Here is a 23,150-nt window from a genome sequence, read left to right as displayed (position 1 = left end):
TTTGTTTGTTTGTTTTACCTTTTAGGCATCAAATCCTAGCAGTAGATTACTACATTGGATGGCGTAAAAAATCTTTCAGGTTCCTGATGCATCTGCAATACTGCCTCGCAGGGAGGCCGCACCCACTCACTCGTAATGCACATGCGCAGTGCAGTCAGGGCCCGACTCAGTGTGCCTTCGTCAGTGCTGCAGGGCAGGACTTCATGTGTGAAATTGTGTTATTTATAACATAATAATTTTCTCCTTATCACTAATTGTTCTATGAAATGTTTGTATAAGCTATCATTTTTCTTGAGGATTTTTTCTCCCTTATTATTTTGCTGGGCCCTTTATGGCTGTTAATATTATTGTCATTTGGTGTTATGAAGACATACCATAGAAAAGGAGTTTTTCTTTTAAATTTGCCTCAATTTTGCTCATGATTTTCCAAGAGGCAGAAATATTTTTTTCTGTTATAAAAACTATCGATTATTTTCTTTTATGATTTCTTCAACTGCTTTTCTGTTGTTCCAAAAGGCTTTTACAAATCAGAAATTAAATATTCATTTGTATTTTTAAATTTAATGCTTTAATCTTTGTGCAATTGATTTTTGGAATAAAAACTAAACTGCATGACTTGTTTTTATTTTTGCAATTGCAAATGTCCTCAGTACTATTTATTCATCTTATTCTTCATTGATTTGTGATAATTTCTCTATTACCTAAGCTTTTGTGTATACTAGGTTATCTTCTGTGTCCAATTAATCTTTCAGTGACACTTGTTCCAGTTTTATACTGCTTTAATTATTATATCTTTCTAGTACAACTAATGCTTGGCAGGGCAAATCCTCCTTAAGTTTTGCATGTGATGTTTTTTTTTAAAAAGTAAGTAATCTTATTGTCTTTAACAAAAAGATTCTAGAAGAGGGGTTGTTGAACGATGAGCCATAATCCTAAAGTGGTCCTCCACATGTTGTTGTAAATAAAGTTTTATTGGAACAGACATACTCATTTATTTACCTGTTCTCTATTTCATGGGCCACAAATCCTAACATATTTGCTATCTGGCACTTTACAGAAAGCTTGCTGATTCCTGATCTGGAAGGGCTGGAGTAGGAGTTCAGGTAGACAGGAAGTCCATGCTGCAAGGCCTAGCTCACGGGTCTTGGGACACACTACATATTTCAAACGGGACATTGGCTCCAGTTTAATGTATGTCTGCCTTCTTCCTAGTGAGAAAGAAGTCAAGGAAGAGCAGGAGCTCTCTGATGTGCAGGTGAACCTCCCACTAGCGCCACTGCTATCTGACGGCCTGCATTCTTTCTATCCAGCTTCTGTCTTCAACATGAGCAGTTCTTTTGGAGGTTATCAGTACACATTCTTAACCTGAACAAAATAACTGCTGCCATGTGAAAACCTTTTCCCTGCGGCTTGAGTGGATGTGTTAGATGCCCCACAGCTCTGGTCATCCCGATTTCCCCAGGACTTCCGAAATTGGCCGTGTCCTGAGGAGTACAGGGCTCAGGATTGGAGAGTCTGAGGCGCTGTGATGAAAGGAGTAAGAAGCACGAGAAGTATGAGCTTAGGAAAAGCAATGAGGGTCGCTAAGAAGGTTCATTCTTCAAGTGTGTGAGCATAGCTAAAAGAGGATCTGCAGTCCTGCTCCATGGCCTGTGTGTGCCATGCGCTTGGGGGCACTTGAAGAGGACTGAAGTGGGGCGTTAGGGACTTCTAAAAATTGAATAACCATATCTCCACAAGGACAGACCATATCCCACAGAGAGCACACGAGCTTCTGTGAGGCTGTTTACTCTGTGACAGTTTTGAGGTTCTGGCGTGTCTCAGTGGGAAGCACCGGCCCTCTCTTTGTGCAGTCTGGAATGAGCATTCGTGCACTCCGTGGGGTGCCAGGCAGGCCTGTGCTCGCTGGTCAGAGTTCCTGAGAGGCAGCTGGAATGCCTTAGACATTGCCCATGGGTGCCTGAGAGAGCATGAGCGCGTACAATGAAGGGGCAAACAAAGAAGGGGTCCTTAGAAGCCACATGTCAGAAAGATGCAAAGAGAACTGTATTTCATACAGGTTGATGCATAAAAAGCTATTTTCACAACAAGAATCCAGAAAGATGTTTCTAGCATTATTTTTTATTTTCAGATTGGAAGGTTGGGGAGTGATTTCTCTGACCTCAAAACATTTCTTCCCTTCAAAATGATTAAATAGAGATATGACAACTACTCTGCTAAAGGGAAGAAATTTAGGAAGCAGTGGAGTCAAGAGAAAGGAAAGAGGGAATTCAAAGAGGGAGGACCAGGGAAGGCAATGAGAATGGGGAGGAGAGCAAACGTTTTTAGGGCCTCATCAATTAGAAATGTGCTTTGGTGGTAATTTTCTAGGAGAAGTTTGGTCATAAAAGAAGTCACTGGCAGTGATGTGCTATTCATAGATATGTTGCATAAAAATGTTACGATATGCAACAGAGATTAGGGATGGGTTAGCTACCCAGGGCTCTGCTGTGAGGATGTTAGCAGAGATGAGGTCTGGCCTTGCTATGTGTCTGTACTATGGATTCTATGGATTCTAAACTCCACCAACCACTATTGTGATGGATCCACACTCCTCAGGGGTCAGCCCCAAGAGTTAATATGAGGTCATAGATGGCAGCCTCCCACTTAGTGTGGAATTCCATCCTGAGGTATTTCTAACAGAATGGAATTATTGAACTTTTAGATCCTGAAGAAAGCTTGAGCCCTAGAGAAATCGCTAAGATTGTGAGTTGCAGGTCAGATAGATAAAATTTGGATCTGTGTTGCTCTGCAACCTGATGTATCCTCAGAATGGTTAACACCTTTAGCCTATAAAATGGGTGTTTTCAAAGTATCTTTTTGGTAGAAAGTGAGGATTAAATGAAATGATATATGAGCGTAGGAAAGTAATGAGGCTTGGCGCTCTATACATATGAAGTGATCAGTAAATAGTAGCCTACTATTAGTTTGCTATATTTATGTTATATTTTGTATTATTACGTTTTATAGTGTCTTCATTTTATAACAGGAGATCAATCTGGAGAACAGTCACCTACATTAGTAGATTGCAGCAAGAGGAACTATGAAGGGAGATATGTAAAACTAAGTTGTTTAATGCAAGGGGCATGCAGGCATCTGTGAGCTGCTTACGTACATTTGGAGTGTTAGCTTCCTTGTCAGTCAACAAGGGCCTCACAGAAGGTAATATTTTGCTAAGTGTAGATAAAACTTTGGGATAAAACTTGAGGTAATTTATTTTTGGTGAAGAGTAAACCTAAGTATTAAAGCAATAGTATTTACTGTCAAATAATTGTAATTCACAGAATATTGTAAAAGAGGTTAAGGGGAAGAGACTGTTTATCTTTGAGAACCTGAGGGCAGGTCATGTGATAAAGGAAAGGAAGCCAGAGGTCTATATCCATCACTAATCTACTGGGAATTGGTAGAAGACTAATTCTTTAGTGATTATGCCTTCAAAGTGGGCAACGCTCATTACAGAGAATTCTAGGGAAAAGATCAAGTGAAATCTTGAAAGGGACTATGCATGAACTTTTCCCTCCACTTTTTAAAATGAAACTTTTTATTTTGTGATAATTTCATAGCCATGAACAGTCATAAGAAATAATACACAGAGATACCGCGCACACCTTGAGCCCTGGCATGGTATCACAGTCAGGCTGTTGACACTGAGGCAGCTAAGGTACATTTCCAGCGTCTCGAGGCTCTTTCAGGTTTCACTAAGCCCTCTTCCCTTATACCACATTCCTTGCAATTACAAATCTGCTATTTTTATGATTTCATTATTTCAAGATGTTATGTAAATAAAATTATACACTATGAGACCTTTTACACTGCATTGGGCTATTGATCTGTTACTAAATACCTACACTATTTTCAGACCCAGCTATTATAAACATGTTGCTGTAAATATTTGTGTGCAGGATGCTTTTGCCAGAACATACAATTTCACTTCTCTCGAGTAATATTCAGCGGTGTGACTGCTAGGTTTTCATGAAACAACCAAAATGTCTTCTGGAATAGCTGTATGAGTTTACCTTGCTAGCGGTAATGGGTGAATGATCCGATTTCTCTACAATTGCATGTGTGATGCCACCATTTTTAAAAGAATTGTAGGCGTTCTGACAGGTGTGTAGTGATGGGTTATGGTGGTCTTAATTTTCATTTCTATCATCACTATCATGTCAAATAGTTTTTCATAGGCTGTTGGCCATCTTCAGTGAAGTGTGTCTTCAGGTCTTTGTTCATCTTCCAGCTGAATTCAAGAAACTATTGCATGTGAGAGTTCTTTTTATAATTTAGATATCAGTATTGTTTTGACTTTCTTCTTCCTTCTGCTATGAATTTATTTTTATCTTCTCTTTCTAGGTTTTTGAGATCCAAGGTTATATTATTGATTGGAGATTTTCCTCTTTGCCATTGTATGCAACTAGTACTATAAATTTTGCTCTCAGCATTAATTTAGCTGATATATCTCAGTATGTGTTTGACCATTTAGTTAACCTGGATTGCTCTAGTAAAATACCAGATACTGGGGTGACTTCAATTAGCAGAAATTTCTTTTTCATGTTCTGGGGACTAGGAGTCTGAGATCACATAATCAAGATCTGGTGAGAACCTTCTTCCTGCCCTGCAGATGGCCACAGTGCTAGGCACCGTCCAGTCTCTGAAACAAAATACTCAATGCCCACAGCTTAAAGGATGAGCCGTTCATTTTGGTTCCAAGTTTCAGTCCAGGGTTGATTGGCATCAATGCAGAAATTGAGGGCAGCAGTGCCTGGTGGAAGCAGTGCAAGAAGGGAGGGGCAGGACACAAGAGCATTGGCTTAGTTACTCTTCTCTTGTTGCTGGGACAAAACACCCGACACCCAAAATGAAGGAAGGGAAGGTTTATTTAGCTCACAGTTTGTGGAGATTTCAGTCCATACTTAGCTGGCTCCAAGGTGGTATGGCACACGGCAGAGGGCAGCCATTTGTGGTGGTGGAAAACAGAAAAACAGCAACAGCAAATGGGCAGGAGCAACAGCAACAATGGCAGCAGAGAGCAAGTCTGTCTCCCTTATGTTGCTTTCAGACTATCTGCCCCAGGCCAGGTGTAGCACTCACACCATAACCCCAGCACTGGATCATGAATTAATCACAAACTCTAGAAGTCTACTGCATAACTGCATGAGGCTTTGGGGAGACAACTAGACACAAACCATAGCAAGCATCCTTCTACAACCAAACCTGCTGAGCCCACCTCCAATGGGGCCCTGTTGTGTACCATTGCATTCTGTCCTTGAACTCCTCAACAGACAAATTCACTGGGGAGTACAGAGCCCCTGTGATCTAATTACCTTCCAAAGACAGGAATTTCAGGGGCCACTTGAGATCTAAACTATAATAATCACCTTCTTTCTTCTCCCTACACTCTTATGTGATGGACAGAGAAAGTTTTCTTGATCCCTATTCTTATAAGGCCACCGATTATATGGATGGAGAGCCTACCCATATGACTTCACTTAACCTTAATGACCTACCAAATCTAAGTGCAGTAACCTCCTCTGCAAATTCAGTCCCGTTGGGGGTTAGTGCTCTAATAGGAATTTTGCAAGACATGGCTCAGTCCATAGCATGTGGCCTGATACGTTTGTCTTGTTCTAAATTAACCTTGCATTTTACTTATGTTCTTTATTCTGTTGATTGATGCTAAGTTCTTACTTCTTTGAGTATTTTTCCAGCCATTTCTCTTTTCTCTTCTCCTAAGGCTTCACTGAGATGAATGAATGTTGCAGCCTTTGGTCCCTGTAGCTCTGTTCTCACTTTTGGTCAGATCGGGGAATTTCTATTCTACCTTCTAGTTCACTGATTTTTCTTCTGTCTGTCCTATATTTTGCTATTGTGCTTAGACATTGCATTTTTAATTTGGTTATTGTTTTTTAGTTAGTGACTTTTCCATTCTAACGTGTCTTTATCTTATTTATATATTCTTCTATCTGCTGAGACTTTTACTTTTCTGCTGAGGCTCTATTTTTTTCAATTGTTTCAAGTGTTTTCATAATTGCTCCTTGAAGCGGTTTTACAAGGATTGTTTTAAAATCTTTGTCAGATCATTTTAACATCTTTGTCTTCTCATGGCTGGCATCTATTGATTATCTCTTTCCATTTACTTTAGGATCACCTCAGTTCTTGCTGTGCCTTGTAATTTTCAATTCAAACCTGGATATTTTGGTTATTATGTTAAAAATCTCCATCTCTTTTAAACTTCCTGTTTTACCTGACTTTATTGGGCATTGGATTGTCAGGAAATGTGAGGAAGGGAGCCACTTCCTTGTTGGTTGAGCCAGGAAAAAGCCCCAGTCTGCTGGCTGGTCTGCACTGACATTTGAGAATGGGGCTTGTTACTGCTGGGTGGGGTGTGGAGACCTAGCTCCCAGAGCCTTCGTGCAGGAATACCTGTCATATTCCCCACATGACATCTATTGTTACCAGTCAGTGCTGAGTGCTGAGAGAAGTCCTGGGTCGCCACTAGGCCTCCTCTGGCCTGGCTGCATATGAGTCTGGGGAGTAGTGCCTTGTTGCTTCTAGGTGGGAGAAGAAACAGGGTGTGACAAGGTCTCAATGGACACCTTGGGGTAGCAGCTTTCATTATTGCATGGCAAAGGCAGATATGCTGCTCCTTGCTTGGCCTTTCCTGGTATCACAGGTGCCTCGACACAGCCCAAGTGTGCAGGTCTGCATTTTCCACTTGATCTTTCCATCTGAGACCATACTTTTTTAGGGTTGTTTTTGTTGGAGTAGAGCAATTACTTGGTGAAACTTTTTTGTTTCTCTAGAACTTTCCTAGTTCTTTGACTAGAGACAGAGTCTCTCTTTTCATAAGTATTTTTTTTTTATTTGAACCCTTTGGTGTTTCCACATCACCAGTTTCTCTAGCACCTAGTCTGAGATGTATGAGACAAGGAGAAAACAAAAAGAACTCACTTGTGTGTTGTCTTCAGGTCCCAAGGTCCCTAGTCAGTCTATTTTCTATCTGCTTTTCAGAATTTTCTTCTATTTATTTGATAAATAATGTCTAGGGTTTTAATTGTACCTAGTAAAAGATACCAGAAAAAGTGTGATTCTCCATTTTCCCTGAAGCAGAAGTCTCTGCATTTTTTAAAAAATAAACTGCTTGATAAATTTAAGATAAGTAATAGATCTCTCCCTAAAAGATTCAATGATTTAATTTTTTTTTCACTTTTTGTTTTTCACTGGGACATATTTGCATTACATAATTAGTACCTTCTTTGTGAGAGGTTGGTACACGTACATAACACATATTATCTATTATTTAATCCCATTTCTGTGCCCTCTCACTCCATATCTTGATCCCATTTTCATTTGAACAAGATCTCTCTCCCTGCTTCCTATTATCAATTTTTTATTTTGCTATTTATTTGTAATTTAGGATCTAGTAGAGATGGTAAATAAATACAGTACTACATGAAAAAACATTCGATGTCACTGGTCATCGAAATTCAAACAACACTGAGCTTCCATCTTATTCCAGAGAGAATGGTTATAATCAAGAAATGAAATAATAACAAATGCTGGTAAAGCTGCAGGGAAGAAAGAATCCTCCAGCACTGTTGGTAGGAATGTAAGCTGATGCAGTCACTATGGAGATTAATAGGGAGAGTCCTCCAAAAATCTAATACTGAAATTCTATTTGATCCAGCTGTTACCTTTCTAGATATCTTCTTGAAAGAGTAAACTACACCACATTGTAGGAATGCCCATGTACACGTGTATAGCAGCACAATTCATCATGGCTAAATGTTGAGAGGGGCCTACATATCCATCAATAGACAAGTGGGTGAAGAAAATACGATATTTATGCACAACAGAGTGCCATTATGCCATAAAGATTGATAAATTTTAGTCATTTGTAGGAAAGTAGCAGCATCTTCTTTTATTTTTAATTTTAGGGAAGGGTCTACAAGTTGTTCAGGGTCTCACTAGTAGATTGGACTAGTAGTGATCCTCCTGTTTACAGTCCCCCATGCTCTGGGATTACAGGCATGTGCTGCCATGTCCAGTCTCAATTGCAGTCTCAGCGTGCCCTGGGGGCTGGGTCGGCCTGGAAGGCCCAGCTGCATCTTGCGGTCAAAATGTTAAGTGAAATAAATCAGATACATAAGCTCAAATACCAGTTAGATACTGCTTCATACCATTCACAATAGCAGCAGGAAAAATGAAATACTTAGGAATTAACCTAACAAAGGAAATGAAAGACCTCTATAACAAAAAATACAATACTCTGAAAAAGGAAATTAAAGAAGACATCAGAAAATGGAAAAATAGCTCTTAGATAAGTAGAACGAATGCAGTCAAATGCCCATACTTCCAAAACTGATAGACAGATTTAATACAATCTCAAAGTACTATACCAATAGCATTGCTTGTAGAACTAGACCAAACAATACTAAAGTTCATAAGGATTCAGAAGAGACCCACCACAGCAAAAGCAATCCTGGAGGCAAATGCAAAGCAAGAGGCATCACAATTCTAGATCTGAAGTTATGTTACAAAACTGCGGTAATAAAAACATCATGGTACTGGCACAAAAACTGATGTCTTGATGCTTAATTAGAGGTTGACCCCAGGAAAGCAGAGGAAAGACTCCCGGGGTTTGCCCAGGTTCTAACTTTCCTTAGGTTTTCAGGCTCCATGCATAATAAATATCCACCTCTCTGTCTTACGGCTTTTAAAACTTTGAACCTTTCTTCTGTCCTCAATTATTTTGATATAATCACCCAACTACTCTGCACTACTCCAACAGATTCGACTTTTGACAACTTCCTGGTGAGCCCAAGCTTAGCAGCACCTTGGTAATGGGGTATGAGCTGAACTTTTCACAATAATTTGTATTTTCCAGCTACTCTAGTCATCTCCTAGTCTGATGGATCTTTGAAAAATCTATGCCACTGTCATGGTCGCTAATATTTCCTGTCACTGCTACTTCTAGCCATTGAGGTTTCCTGCTTGGGGAATGGCAGGACAAGCACAAAGCAGAAGAGGTAGCATTCCTTCAATATGCTATTAGTTTCTGAGGCAAACTAGAATTGTTTATAGCTGTGGGGCATTTTGGGGGATTGTTCGCTTATATTTCATTAATTATTATTATTATTTATTACCTTTTAAAATACTTTAAAGAGAGTATAGTAATAATTGATATGAAATTAGAAATGGTACACATTTAGAAGACCAGATGACAGGTATTTCAAGCATAGTTTTAGTATTACATATTGCTGTCCTCAATGTAATTGCTTAGTTCACAGATATCAACATATTGAGTTAGTCAGGGTAAGAATTCTACCCATTAACACTATAAAGGTTTGGATAATTGTACTGTGGATTTCTGTTGGCCTATGAAAAGGAGCAGGTAATACTTTTTTTTTTTAAGAGATTCTTTTTCTTTGTAGTACCAGGGATTGAACTTGGGACCTTGCACTTGCCGGGCAGGTACTTATGCCACTGACCTATATCCCCAGCTTCTATTGTTGTTGTTATTATTATTTTTGAGACAGGGTCTTGCTATGCAATTCAGACTGGCTTTGAACCCACTATGAGCCCAGCATAACCTTGATCTCGAAGCAGTCCTCCTCCCTCAGCCTCCTGAGTGCTGGGATTACAGGCATGCGCCACCATGCTTGGCTTAATTATTATTTAATTTTAAAGCATGAAGAACATGACATAAGTAATTGACTTTTTTAGTTTTATTCTTTTTCCCCCCCTCAATTTTCAGTATTTGCAGAGACATAACAGCAGCTGCCTCTTGTAACTTGGCTTTGAAGCCAAGTAGTGGTTTATTCTTTTCCTCCATTCCATTCCTAATACAGTAGGCAGAAGGTAGGATGAGTAGTTTAAAATTTCCGTGACCTCTAAAGAAAGTTTGATCTGTTTTCCTTTGCTTTAGTGATTGAATCCAAGGCTTCAGTTATTCTAGGCAAGTGCTTTACTACTGAACTACACCTACATCTGCTGATTAATTTATAAACAACAGAAATGTATTTTTCATGTTTTTAGAGGCTAGAAGTTAATCAAACTGCAGGCAGATTCAGTATCTGGAGGGGACCCCTTTTCCTGTTTTGAAGATGTGTGTCTTCCATGGGGGGATGAATTGTATGTTCTCACATGAAACAGGACAGAAGGGCAAAAGGACCTAAGCTCATCCCCTCTAATTCCTGTATAAGGCACTCAGGACCTAGTCACTTCCAAAAACTTTCCAGCTCCTAATACTATCTGAAAATAGATGAAGTTTAATATGAACTTGGGAAGGGACATAGGTACTCAGACACATTCATCTTCCTGGGTTGCACCAGTAACCTCTCAGACATTAGGTCACTTTTTAACTTGTAGGAAACCAACTGGTCCCCAAGAGGATTAAATCCACAATTTAAACTTAACTTCTTTATGGAACCAGGTGAGCTAACCAGTATGGTGCAGATGGTTCATACCCAACAGTGTAACACATTCACTCTTCTATTGCTTGTAAAATTTTAAGGCCTTGACCAAATAAACTAGTAAGTTACTGAGACTAGGCTAGATCCCTGATGTGCTGGGTTTCGATGCTGTAGGACTTTCAAGCAGAAGTTATGGTGCCCTTTTTCTTTCTTCGCATGGTGAGTGATGAATTGCTGAATGGATGATGGACTATTCTGAATGGTGGTGTTCATTATACATTGTACATCAAGTGCTGTGCACCAGTGACCTACTACAATCGATGCCTGTTCTTCGGAATGTTGATAAGATGAAGGATGGTGTATTTTCTACATGCTCTAAAGGTATTGTGAGTGTTAATAAGCCAATATCTAAGAAGAAATGTTTTTCAAGAAGACCTTTCCATTTGATAGCTGGAAAGATACGAATTAGTAAAAAGCCAAAACAAGTGATCATTTAGAATTTTAAAAATATTGTAATTCAATAACATTTAGCAATTAGAAAAACGATTGTTCAATTAAGGAACTTGACTGCTCCTTTAAGATTTTTAAGCATATGAGAATGTTCCTTCATAAGCCTTTTCATACAGCAGAGGAGTAAAGGGAACTTTGTTCAACCATAGGTGAGCCCTTACTTCACATATGAAAGATTTAAGGTTTACTGTAAGTACCTACACAGAGTGGTAGAAGAGAGTGACTGAAGTTATTTGTTCTGAAATTACATGAGCTACATTTCCATCCTGCAGCACCCATAACTGTATGATCCTCATATCTCTACAATTATGTGTACTCATTTCTGGAAGGGGGAGGCTATTGGTTACACATATCTTGTGAAATTGTTGGAATACTGGATGAGTTAAGCACGGAAAGTGCTATGAACTATTCGTGCAACATCAGAAAGGTTAACTGCTTATTTTATAAAGACTGTTAACCCTGTTATTAAAAGTAATTAAAATGATCATCATTTCCTATAAGAGGTTATGGGAAATAACTGGGTCTATATTTGTCAGCATTGCAAGTTGACAACTCCACATATAGCTCTCTACCCCTTAATTTCTGCTCCTTGTCTAAGGTAGGTACAAATAAATGTCAAGTGTGATCCAAAAAGCCATGCTTTGGTAGTTCACATAACCCAAGGATTGAGTGAAAGATTTAGGATTTCTATGTTATGAGCATGAGATACAGAGATTTCAAGACCTCTGTTTATTTCAGAGTATCCCAAACATTTGTAGCTGCTTTGAAACTCAGAAGCAGCCCATAGAAAGAAGAGACTCACGTAACCACTCTAGAAAGAATGCTGGCTTTTGCTTTATGTTCTGTTCTGCTTACTACAATAGCAACCTAGCTTCAAAATACTGTGTCTAGTTATGTTCTATGATCAAAGCAGTTATTTAAAGGTTGTGGTTAATGGGAGAATAGGTACCGCTAGTATTTCCCAGAACAGAGCTTGCTTTCTGGGAATCTTGGGGCCACGTGATTTCCTGAGTCAGTGATTCACACTAGAAGAGAAGATAGGTTTGGTATGACACAATCTGCAGCTCCAAATAAATCCCCTGGGATGGGATGAAAATGACTTCTCTTTGCTGACTGAAGCTCCTGAAGTATGCACAAAGCACCCTGTCCCAGGGCCCAGATGTGCACAGGTTTCTAATTGTCAGTGCTGCACTAAGATCCGAAGGGTGAGGGAAGACTTCCAAAATCATGAACACTGAGGGCGGTGTTCGGGAGGCAGCTTCCTGCACACTGTTGTAGGTGTTAGTGAGATTATCAATTGCTCTGAGAGAGACACAGGGATGGAGGGTTTAGGCAATGTGATAGTCTCTCTCTCCGCTCTTTCTGGACCCTGAGGTTGTGCTTTCCTAGGGATATACACTCTGCACTTTCGTTTCTGCAGTGAAATTAACTCGTGCTCGACAGGTAAGTCTTTCAGCTCACCTTAAGAAAAAAGAAGACAAGAAAAGGCAGGCATGTGAGCTGTGGTGGGAGTGGGCCATCCCCTTGCCTCCTCATATCGGATGTGGTTTTATTAGTGCAAAAGTAGTACTGGGAAGCTTGAATGTGGGACAGGGGTCTGCAGCAGCCGGAGAAACTGTGTGGCTCTGAGGGAAGAGGAAGGCAGGCGAGCAGAAGGAAGGAGAAGGGACACGGGCATTTTCTTTCTAACAAATCTCCTATTTTTCTTGGAAATTTTGCCTCCAGGTTGGTGCCTGGTTCCAGAAACAGGGTCTTCGGCATGAGTCAGAGCTGTGATGCTCCCTGTTTTCCTTTTTGGTTTTTTCCTTTTTTTTTTTTTTTGTTGCCACTGCATGGGAGCAGGCAGGCAGGAGCAGGGCTGTGCACTGTCAATACAGGCTGCAGGAGTCAATAAGCAGCGAGACAGTGAGTGCAATTGGAGGAGGCAGCTATAGATTTCTTAGGTTATTTCTTGTGAGTTTTTCAGAACTTGTGTGATTCAGGCTTGTCAGATACTATTTTGAGCCAGGCTGAGACAAACACATTCCCCTGGTGCAGCAGATGTTGTCGGCAGCCTCCCAATCTCCAGAGGCACCTGGGTTGGATGTCATGGGGGAAACAGGATGGCCAGGCAACGGTTAGGAACAAGAGAATTGGAAATGATAATGGGAAGCGACTGTTCCACTGTTCTAGAATTTAGGGAAAATCATGATATAGCTCTGGACGTGATTATTAGGGTGACAGTGATTGGTTTGGGACTAGGGATTGTGCTGTATTGAATTGAGGGCTTGGATCAGAGTGCATATACCCAATACACATATGTTGATTGAATATTAATACCAAAATATACACTTTTTGAGTAAGCTCAGGTTGATACTCTGGGTTTTTTTCTTAGAATAACAAGATGGAGTAATATAATAAGGGAGTTGACTGATGGATAATTATGAAGAAATACATCAATAGCATAGGAGAATAAGCTCTTCAAGTGGAATTATTTGACAAGGACACAGAGACATAGCTTGTTCTCTGTCTCTGTCTCTGTCACTCTCTCTCCTTCTCCCTCTCTATTGCTTTCTCACTCTCTCACACTCGTTCTCTTACTCTCTGAATCTCCCTCTGATTATTTACCACCTGTGTCCACAAGAATTTCCAGTAGCTTATAAGATAGATTTAATGAAAATTAGTGTCCCTGAAGATAAAAATAAGAGATACAGACTTCATCCAACCATCTGAGATTCTGGAATGACATGGAATTTTTAATTTAAGCGTTGATTTCAACCTATTGTTTCTGCAACCTTGTACGTGATGGTGCAAACATGAGGTGAGGTGGCCCTGCCCTCTCTGATTCCTAATGAGGAAAAGCTAAGAAAGGGCAGATAGGAGTCGTAGAGGTGACTGAGTAATATTTGGAGGGTTGGTTGAACATTTTGCCCTTGGGATGTGATGAAGCAGATAATTGGGTGGCTTTTGTCTATTTCTTAGTTGCTCTTTTAGGGCTGTGCAATGCTTGCTTACTTTTTCTGTCTGCATTTGAGACTGAATTGGGAAGAGCATGGTATCCCTTTCCATCTTGCTTAATAAAATATTCTATTATTTTCCCAGCTACTAAAATATTCTATTATCACTGATCACAACCCCCTTAGCTCTGTGTGTTTGTCACTGGCTGTAGTTTACTTACAAACAACACAGGCTGCCTGGAGCTTGAATTAGTTTTATAGTGGCTTCTGGAGGATTCTAGGTATCTTACAAATTCTTGCAGCTACTAGGGCAGGGAGATCAGCTAGGGGCCTGTGGACAGGTGCTTTGGAGGCTGGGTCAACTTGGCTCAGTTAATATTCCCCTTTTCTGGCCTGGAGAGGGATATATTTATTCATTCAACCCACATGAAAATGATTTAATGTCCACTATGTATAGGGCCTAAAGTTCTTTGCATTTGGGGGAATAAAAAATACAGAAGTACTTTTCCCTCAAGAAATTGAGTCTATTACTCACATAGATTGTGCAATTTCCTTGTGTCACTCATTTCTCTTGGGAAGAAAGGGAGTTTTAGCCTATTTCACAAATAAGGAAACTGAGACTCATGCATATGTGCCTTGCTCGAGACTGTATAGCTAGGGAATGAACGAGTCCTGGTGGAAACTGTGTGTTTGCTTCAACTGTACATCTCCAAGGAAAGACATGGCTAAAAAAAGACTCTTCCTTAGGTAGTGATGCAAAGTTTGGTTAGGTAAGGCCCCCATGGAGGGACAGAGAACAAGCTGTGCCTTGAAGGATGAACAGATGGCAAAAAAGTCCAACCCAAAGTGGCTTAAACAATAAAGGGCGATTATTGGCTCATGTAACTGATAAGGTCAAACAGTGTCAGCAAGGTCTGTGTGTACTATCTGTGGTCTATGGCTGAGTTGGCTTTGCCCGCAACCCTCCAGATCTTTCTGCCCATAAGTTGTAAGATTGTAGCAGGCCGCTGTTTCAGGAGTCCCTAGAGTTCTTGGGTCCATATTCTTGGGCCCCAACTGCGGCTAGAGAGAAAGATAACAGGGGATAACAGCCCTCTCCCATGAGGAACATGGGTGAGATGAGTAGAGGGGCAGTTTCCCCAGAGGAAAGTCAAGGCAGAGTAAGGGGAATGGGTCTGGGCAGCTCATCAGAATCCCCAAGGACTGAGTGCTGCCAAGGAAGCAGATATTCTCACAGCATGAGCAGTGGGAGGAGCTAGGCATGGATGGGACTGGGCAGGAGGGTCCAGATGTCAGCTTCGTTCTCTCACTAGTATCTGACCCTGGAAGACACACTGTTGCAGCCCCTTTGGACCCCAGAGGGTCTCAGGATGCTGAAGCAGTAGGTATTCCACTCAGGAGAGTGGCCTCATATCTTTGGAACTGAGCAGTGACCCCTTTCATGCTGACTCCTAAATTGCACACATTCTGTACCCCGGGAGAGCTTTGATGTCCTGGCTGCCTTGCCTGGTATAACATGGATCTTAAAAGTCAGTGCCTGATAATAATAAAGCAGGATACAAGGAGACAGAGAGAGGATCTTGGCCTGGGAGCCTGATGAATGGACCTTAAGGATCCAGCATCTTTTGTTTAACTCTCTACCAACAAATGCCTAGGTTTCCCGCAGGGTGTCTGCTTCTGAAGACATATGCTGTCATCAGGAGTAGGAAGCTGAGTTTGGTCTATCAAAACATACAGTATTTTTTTTTTTTTGTGTGTGTGTGTGTGTGTATGTGTGTGTATTTGAGAGAATCAACTTAGATAATGAGAAGAACTCTATGCTAGGAGAAATCAGCTATTATAAAATCGATCTGGGCTGTGCATATACTGTTTCCCATATGACTTTTACAGTTTTCTTTTAATTCCCACAGCTAAACTCTCAGTACAGGTAAAGTTTCCCCCTTTTTTCTTCAGATAGAATTATGTTACAATCAAGCTTTGTTTTTCTAGCAGAGAAACCTAGGGTTCGTACTTTGGAAGGCCTGTGTTTGAGCCAAATTAGATTTAGCAGGAGCAAAGGGCTACAGAAGAGCCACCATAGTTGATAGAATTATAGCCAGTATTCTGGCCGGCACTGGGAATCCTGAGCACTGACCCTTGAGTGCCACCAGAGTCACCTTCGAGCTTTCCTCCACCCATGAGCCATTGTCCAGTGAACAGTGCCACACCGTATGCTGTCACGATTGGGAACAGTTCTAGATTCTTTGCCTTTGCCTTTCTTTTTCTTTTTCCTGTTCAGCCCCTCTGAGCTTCCTTTATAATCCAGTTGTCAAAAAAATCCTAGTGATTTTTTATTCAAACCCTCCTTAAACCCACACTGTCTTATCCTGTGTGCTCATGTTGCATTCTGTCACAGAAGGGTGGTTTTTATTTGTCTGTTTTTGAGACAAGGTCTTCCTGTGTAGTTCAGGTTGGCCTTGAACTAACTATGCACTCCAGGCTGGCCTTGAACTTGTGGTGATCCTCCTGCCTGAGCCACCCAAGTTCTGGGATTATAGTCAGGTGCTACCATGCCAGGCCACGGTAGACTTTTCTCACTGCTGCCTCTTTGGCATGGCATGTAGTAGGGATTCAATAAATGACTGTGGAATGACTTCAGAATGAGCTAATGATGCAGGCGTTATTTAGTTCTCAACCGTTTGCCTCTGTGAGACAGGCATGGTTGTCATTTCTAGGAATACTTACGTGAGAGAACCAGGTCCTCTCGCCATGTATCTGAAATGACCTTATTTCCGCTTAGTGGAGCTGTTTAATAAAAACACACCCACCAAAGGGTTTCTCCCTGAGTCTGTATATAGCCCCTGCTTCTCTGACACCACACTTAGCCATTCTCGTTTTGGCAGCCTCCAGGAAACCCAATCTAAGCCCGTGTAATGCTAGAAGTGCCTGGTTACCAGTTTGGCAGGGAGGAGAGGCAACAGCACAGCCTGTTCACACTTCTGATCTCCCAAGCTTGTGTCAGAACAAGAAGATAATAGAAGACATTGTTAACACTGCTTGGGACTGGTGAGTCCACATGGCGGAGAAATTCATCACATGAAAATGCTTGCTTGCTTTGCAGGTGAATCTCTGTTTCCATCAGACAGAACTGCCTCCTTCTCTTCATTTTCCTTGTGACAAATCTCCCTTTGCAGTCTCTGTGCTTGTAGTGTTTTTCCTCTGAAAACAGAAACACCTCTATGCCAGTTTGATAACTGGCCAGGGATGGAAAAGGGAAAATCAGCTCATTCCGGAGGTGCTTCTGATGAGCTCATCTGAGGGAACTCTAAGAAAATTCTCCTGAGCAAGATGGGTCTCATGCAGGAAGAAGAGGGAATTCCTAGCAGATTTCCTCTCTGCATGCTGGAGGGACAGAGAAACATGGTAAGCCACAGCAGTGAGTCAGACTGAGGATGGAGGGTTCTGGTAGCATGGATGGACGAGAACTTCATTCCAGGCTGAGACTTGTTCCTGAATGGCTGCCATCCAACTTGTTGATTTCTCAGCTACTAACAGAAACCATCAAAGTGAGGATGACTGAAGTCGGTCCCTAGAAAGCCCTCCTTTGGGGCTTGAAGCCCTGCAATTGTGATCCATTCTGAACCTCATAGGATGAAACAGATCCATGCATCTCTATTTATGGATTTCTTGCCATGAGTCACTCATTCAGCACACACGTCTGGAGCTGGGCACTAGAGAGAAGGATGTAAGTACAAAGAAAACACATCATAGACTTCTGGTGAAAGAGCTAACAATCTCAATGAGAATATCTGTCCTAGGAATAAGAAAGAGAGGAGCTCACATGGACAGTGTGCGTGATTGGCCAAGCACTGTTCTATGTGTCTGATGTGCCCTAGTCATTGCATTGTCACAGCAGGCTAATGAGGTTCTTAGCCCTATTTTACAGGTGAGGACAGTGTGATACTGGCTTGTCAAGTGTCTTTTGTAAAGTTGCTGAGTTGATATGTACAAGGTGCTACGAGAGTGAACAGAACAGAGGTGTGTTAGGGAGCAGGAAGGCTACCCTGAGAGGCCCTTTGCCCTGCCTTTGAATTTAGCATAATTCTTTCAATATCTCACTGCATTTAGCTATTCCTGCAAAGGGATGAAGGTTACTGACATTTTAATGTGTATTTAACATTCATATATTGAGAAATGAGGTGGGGGTACAGAGCTGAGATTTCAGGAGACACTCACAATGATATGGACCTGCTTCTTAATTTACTCAGGTCTTGCTGGCTTTAGCAAAGGCTGTAAGGCAAATAGTCCTTAAAAGGGCACACAGGTGGAAGGAGATTATTGGGAAGGTTGAGCTCAGTCTCTACAATTTCCATGAGACATCATGACCCTGAGACTGTTTTTATGTATGTTACCCTGGCAGGACTATTTCAGTTATAAGTGGCAGGAAATCCAATCTTAATACCTTAGGGCTAAGGGAACTTTAGAGGGCTCCTAAAGCAGCAAGTCTAGGAGCTGTCCCAAATGTAGACCCAGCCAGATGTGGGGTCCCGTGTGATACTGCTGGGTTTCATGTTTTATCTTCCAACTTAGTCCTGCTCACCGCTCACCTTGTGATTGCATATTGACAGAGCAGCTCCAAATCTTCCTCTGTGGGTTGGTGCCAGAGTTGTTTTCCCGGGTGATCAGAGAAACAACAATAAAAATAGCAAAAGCAGTTCTGAGTTTTTCTGTCAGTGGTCCCATTAAACTGCCTCTCTAGTCCTAGAGCTGTCATTGTACCCAGGGAATTTAGCTTAGGCCAGTGAATGTAGAATGGAATGGGTGTGAGGAACCCATGGATCCCAGGAAATTCAGTTTACCTCTGAGAAAGGTGGTGGCATCCTTTGCTAGGAACTTCTCAAGATGACCTATATTACAGCTATGAAATGATGGTGTTTTCTCTCCAGGGCTGGCAGCATGCACCAGACCTATGCCTCCTGATTCTCTTATTCTCCCTCTTACCCATCAATAAATAGCTGTACTCTATTCTTGGCAGGAGGCCAAAGTGGCTCAATGCATAAAAAATAGGAAATAATAGCTAAATGGACTATAAGGCATGATAAACATACTTTCTTCTTTATAGAGTTTTAAATTTTATTTTAAATCTGTTTTTAACTGATACATAAAGACAAGAAAAATTGTGTGCAATAATGGGGTCCCAAGTAATGTTTTAGCACATGCATACTAACTCGCTTCTTCAGTGGCCTTAAGTTCCTTTGCTTATGGGCTGGAATTCTTGTTCAGAGCAGAGGGACCTAGAACATCTTCCGTCCTCCAGATGGTGTTGGTTGGGTGTCAGCATGTGGGGAAAGATGTGGGTGGGAAGAACTGATGTCAAGAGGGCTGCATTGGAACATTGGATTCAAATCAAAGAGAAAGTCTTAGGGCTTCAGTTGGTGAAGAAAAATCTCCTGAGCCAAAGATGTAAAACTGGCAGTCTCACCATACAGATGATGAGGAGGCCTAACTTCCTGAGATGATTAAGATCCCACTGGATGCAGTCTTGAGAGGTATTTTATGGGGCTAGCAGAAGGGAAGTCAGGTGTTCTTGACACCAGAATGTTGCAGTGGTTTCTCCCCTTCTCCCTGGAGAGACAGCCTGGTGGGGAACACTTTCACTGCTTGTCTGCATGGCCTGGGATAATCCACTTAATGGTGCTCAATCTAGACCTCCTAATTGGCAAAGGGCTACAAATGGAAATAATGTACCCACAAAACTAAGGGAAACAATGTGATATAAATCTAGTACAAGTATGACTGGCCAATAGTGGACAATTGATACTGAAACTATGTGGAGGTCTTTTCTAGACTCAGTAGAGGACTTCATAACACTAAAGACATTTTGGTAATGGATGAGGGAAATTAACTATTTACTAACACATTAAAAAAAAACACCCAAAGCTAAGAGTTTTATTAGTTGTATCTGATCACAGAAAAGTAAGAGGTGCTGTGATTAATTTCAACCTTCACTTCATGGAATACAGATCCTAGATAAGGGTCATTCTTAATTCCTATTCTGCCCTGGACTAGCCATATAATTGGGAAAGAATTAAATCTTTAATCTCAGGATCCAATCAGTGAAATGGAGCTGCAACTACTTGCCCACGTGGTTACGGTGAAGATTTAAGACAACTCATACGCTGCCTACCTGTTGTGATCCATATATTTTCAGTACCCACTCTTTGGGGTTAAACAGTTTAAAATGTCATTTCTACAAGTACCTGTCCTTGGAAGGATATGGGGGTGGAAAACCACATCTGATGATGGGGGCATCCTCTAAATTGCCATGTATGGACAAGTAACACTTAAGCTCACCACCGCAGCGTCCTGTGGCTTCCAGCTTGTTATGCCAAGGGGAAAATGCTGCCTTCATGCTTCTCTGTTTATGTTACTGATAGTGAACTCAGGGTCTTTGCACTGAGGGGTAGTCTCCGGCCTTTCATTTTTGAGGGATGGTTGCGCTAAGTAGCTCAGGCTGGGCTTGAACTTGCAATCCTGCTTCAACCTCTCAAAGTGCTGGAATTACAGGCGTGCTTCACTGTCTGGCTTCATGCAGAACAGATTGTAACATTGGAAGGGAAGTCGGATTACACGGGCTTGAAGTATTCTTTGAAAACTCTGAGACTTTATATGATTTGACTTTACTTCCAAGTAGGAAATAACCTTGGAAGTAAAGTCAAATCATATAAAGTCTGGTGGTGTGGCCTTAAGCAAATTACTTAACCCTTCTGTTCTTCAATTTTGTGTTTTTTAGAAGGAAGTTAATTATAATTCCTATCACCAAGGATGGTTGTGACATTTAAATAGAAATTTTATTTAAAATGTTTAAATGCAGTGTGGTTAGACATTAATGGTGCTCTCTGATGCCCAGTTCTCTTCGTATTTGGGACATAATAAGGTGCTACTTCCTGGCTTCCTGTCCATTGCATGGGGTCAAGTAACAAACTTGGCTGATGAGCTGTGAGACAAAATGAGGCTTCTAGCTTCTGGGCCAGGCACTTAAAGTATTCAGGTGAAACATTTGGCAAAGTGGCCAGTCAGTCTGGGCTCCTGAGATCCCTAGCCAACATACAATTGAATGTAGTATGTGAAAGAAGTACCTTTTATGTGTTGGGCTATTCAGATCTTGGAGCTGTATTTTCACTGTTCTGTAACTTGTGGAGATTGGATGTAAGTTGCAAATTGATTTCTTATATTTAAAAAAAAAAAACTCTAGAAAGTATGCATTATTGCTATCATCTTCATATTTAGATAGGAAACGCAGGTCAAAAGTGTTAAGCAACTTGCGCAACCCAGCTTGGAAGTAGAAGAGTGAGAAAAATGAGGATCTGACTCAGCTTGTGCTCTTGACTAATGTTCTGTAGATTTCATAGACCAAGCGTGTGGTTTTCAGGTCTGATCAGCCAATATTAACTCTGCCTTTCCTTTCTCCTGAACTGCAGCCCTTTGAGTTTCATTTGGAAATTCTTTTGTCAGTTGACCATTACTCTGCAGAGTAGTGGTAAGGCCAGGAAACCAGCCGAGTGGCCCACTATGGGTATCCAATGTTGAGGCCATCATAGGAAGTTTCTCATTTTCTTTGCTTTTTGTGGCTGCTTTTTTTTTTTCCAACCTATTATTTAAACCAAAGTTTTTGCTATGGCTTAAGAGCAAAAGAGACATTTTTATTCCTTCTTTTGCTTGAAAGCATCAAGATGATTGCCTTTAGTCAGACTTCCTAGAAGTGCAGCCTGAGATAGGAACTCTTGCATGTGTGATTTACTGAGAGAATACTCTGGAGAGAAAGCTGTAGGGGAGTGAGGGGGCAGGGTAGGGCAACAGAAGCTACGCAAAGGTGTGGCACGGCTGAAGTTTGGACCCACGCTGATCCTATAGTGGAGTTTAGGGCATAGTCTCACCACAAAGACCATGTACTATACTGGGGCAGGGTGCTGAACTTTTATAGGTCAATGGCAGTAGTTCATGTTTAAGAGAAGAAGTTCCTATTGGCTAAAGACAACCCTCCAGAAAAGGATGCAGGTCTGAGACAGTGGCAGGCAACATCTGCTGCTGATGGGGGATGGCCTCACCTTCCCAGTAAAGGCAATCTCCTGGAGGAACCAATAACCATACAGTGTATGAGATGAGTGGCTCATCCTATTGGAGTTGTGTTTGTTTTTTGAGGATAAGTAGGTAAAGTTATAATGAGGAGTGAAGTGTGCAAGTAATGCAGTGGTAGGCTGTGACCTCAGCAAGGCCTTTGCACATGTTTTGTTGACATTTAAGTGTTGTGTGTTTGACCATGTGAGTCAGGTGGGCACTGGTCACATTGTTCTGACCTATGGATATGAAACTGGTAAATTTTATCTGGTCACCTAGAGAATTATTTCTACTTTCCACCATTTTATATGGTCAATGTGCTACCAAAAATATTTTAGCAGTTTGGGCTGTTTTCCTGTCGAGTAAAATAGCCTGGTAGCTGTAGAACAGTGGTGGTGACCTCTGGCACACATGCTGCAGCCAGCTGTATGTTACCACTGAAAGCTCCAGAAAGTTTGCTATCACTGGCCTAGAATCAACATTTCAGTCAATGACATTAAAATTAACAACAATATTACTACCATTTATTAAAAGCCTATTGCTTTCCAGGGTCTTTACTTGTTTTACTTGATTGAATTTTCCCCACTACTCCGCAAGATAGAAATCATGGCACCCATTCTGTGATCCACAGAAATAGCTAGGAACAGTCAGCAAGTCATCCAAGTTGTGGTGTTAAAACAGTTTGCACAGTAATAATGAAGAAAATAAACCACAGAATCGAGGAATAGGTGATCGAGATAAAGCGAAGTTCACTGTAATCACTGGTGGATAGAAAACACCATGCTGTATGATAGTGAAATTTCCCTCTTTTGGTTAGTAGCCAATCTTGCCATGTTGAATATGGGTGAGAAAGGTAGAGCAAGACTTGGATACTGCAGATAGGATTGGGTTCCAGTGCTGGCTGACTCTAAAATTGAGGCATCTCACTTTGCTTTCCTGTTTTAATAAATATGTGATTTTCAAATGTCTGTTCTCAGAGTTCTGCACTATGAATCTCAGTATTAGAGTAAAAAACCTAAGCTTTGGTAACAGATAGACTTGAGTACTAGGTCTATAGCCTGGGGCAAGTTATTTCACCTCCCTAAGTTTTGTTTGGTCATTTATCAAATGGATAAACTAATACTTAGTTTGTAAAACTGCCTCATGGAATAAAAACTAG

At 41.1% G+C, this 23,150-nt stretch overlaps 1 protein-coding gene across 2 annotated transcripts in view; it reads left to right on the top strand.

Moving 5' to 3' along the window:
* The window catches only part of Nrxn3 (neurexin 3), a 1,645,001-nt gene that overhangs the window by 147,800 nt on the left and 1,474,051 nt on the right, over nucleotides 1–23,150 (top strand). The window contains exon 1 of one of the 2 annotated variants that reach the window (XM_004624712.2): nucleotides 12,254–12,401. The exons of the other annotated variant lie outside the window; for it this stretch is intronic. The gene's annotated coding sequence lies outside the window, so the exon portion shown is untranslated. Of the gene's footprint in view, nucleotides 1–12,253; nucleotides 12,402–23,150 lie in introns of those variants that run through there. 2 annotated transcript variants of the gene reach the window in all.

The sequence above is a fragment of the Octodon degus genome, unplaced genomic scaffold, assembly GCF_000260255.1.
Source record: "Octodon degus isolate 3935 unplaced genomic scaffold, OctDeg1.0 scaffold00007, whole genome shotgun sequence".
Classification (NCBI taxonomy): Eukaryota; Metazoa; Chordata; class Mammalia; order Rodentia; family Octodontidae; genus Octodon; species Octodon degus.
Note: the sequence above shows the minus strand (reverse complement) of the source record. Positions and strands in the feature narration are given on the sequence as shown.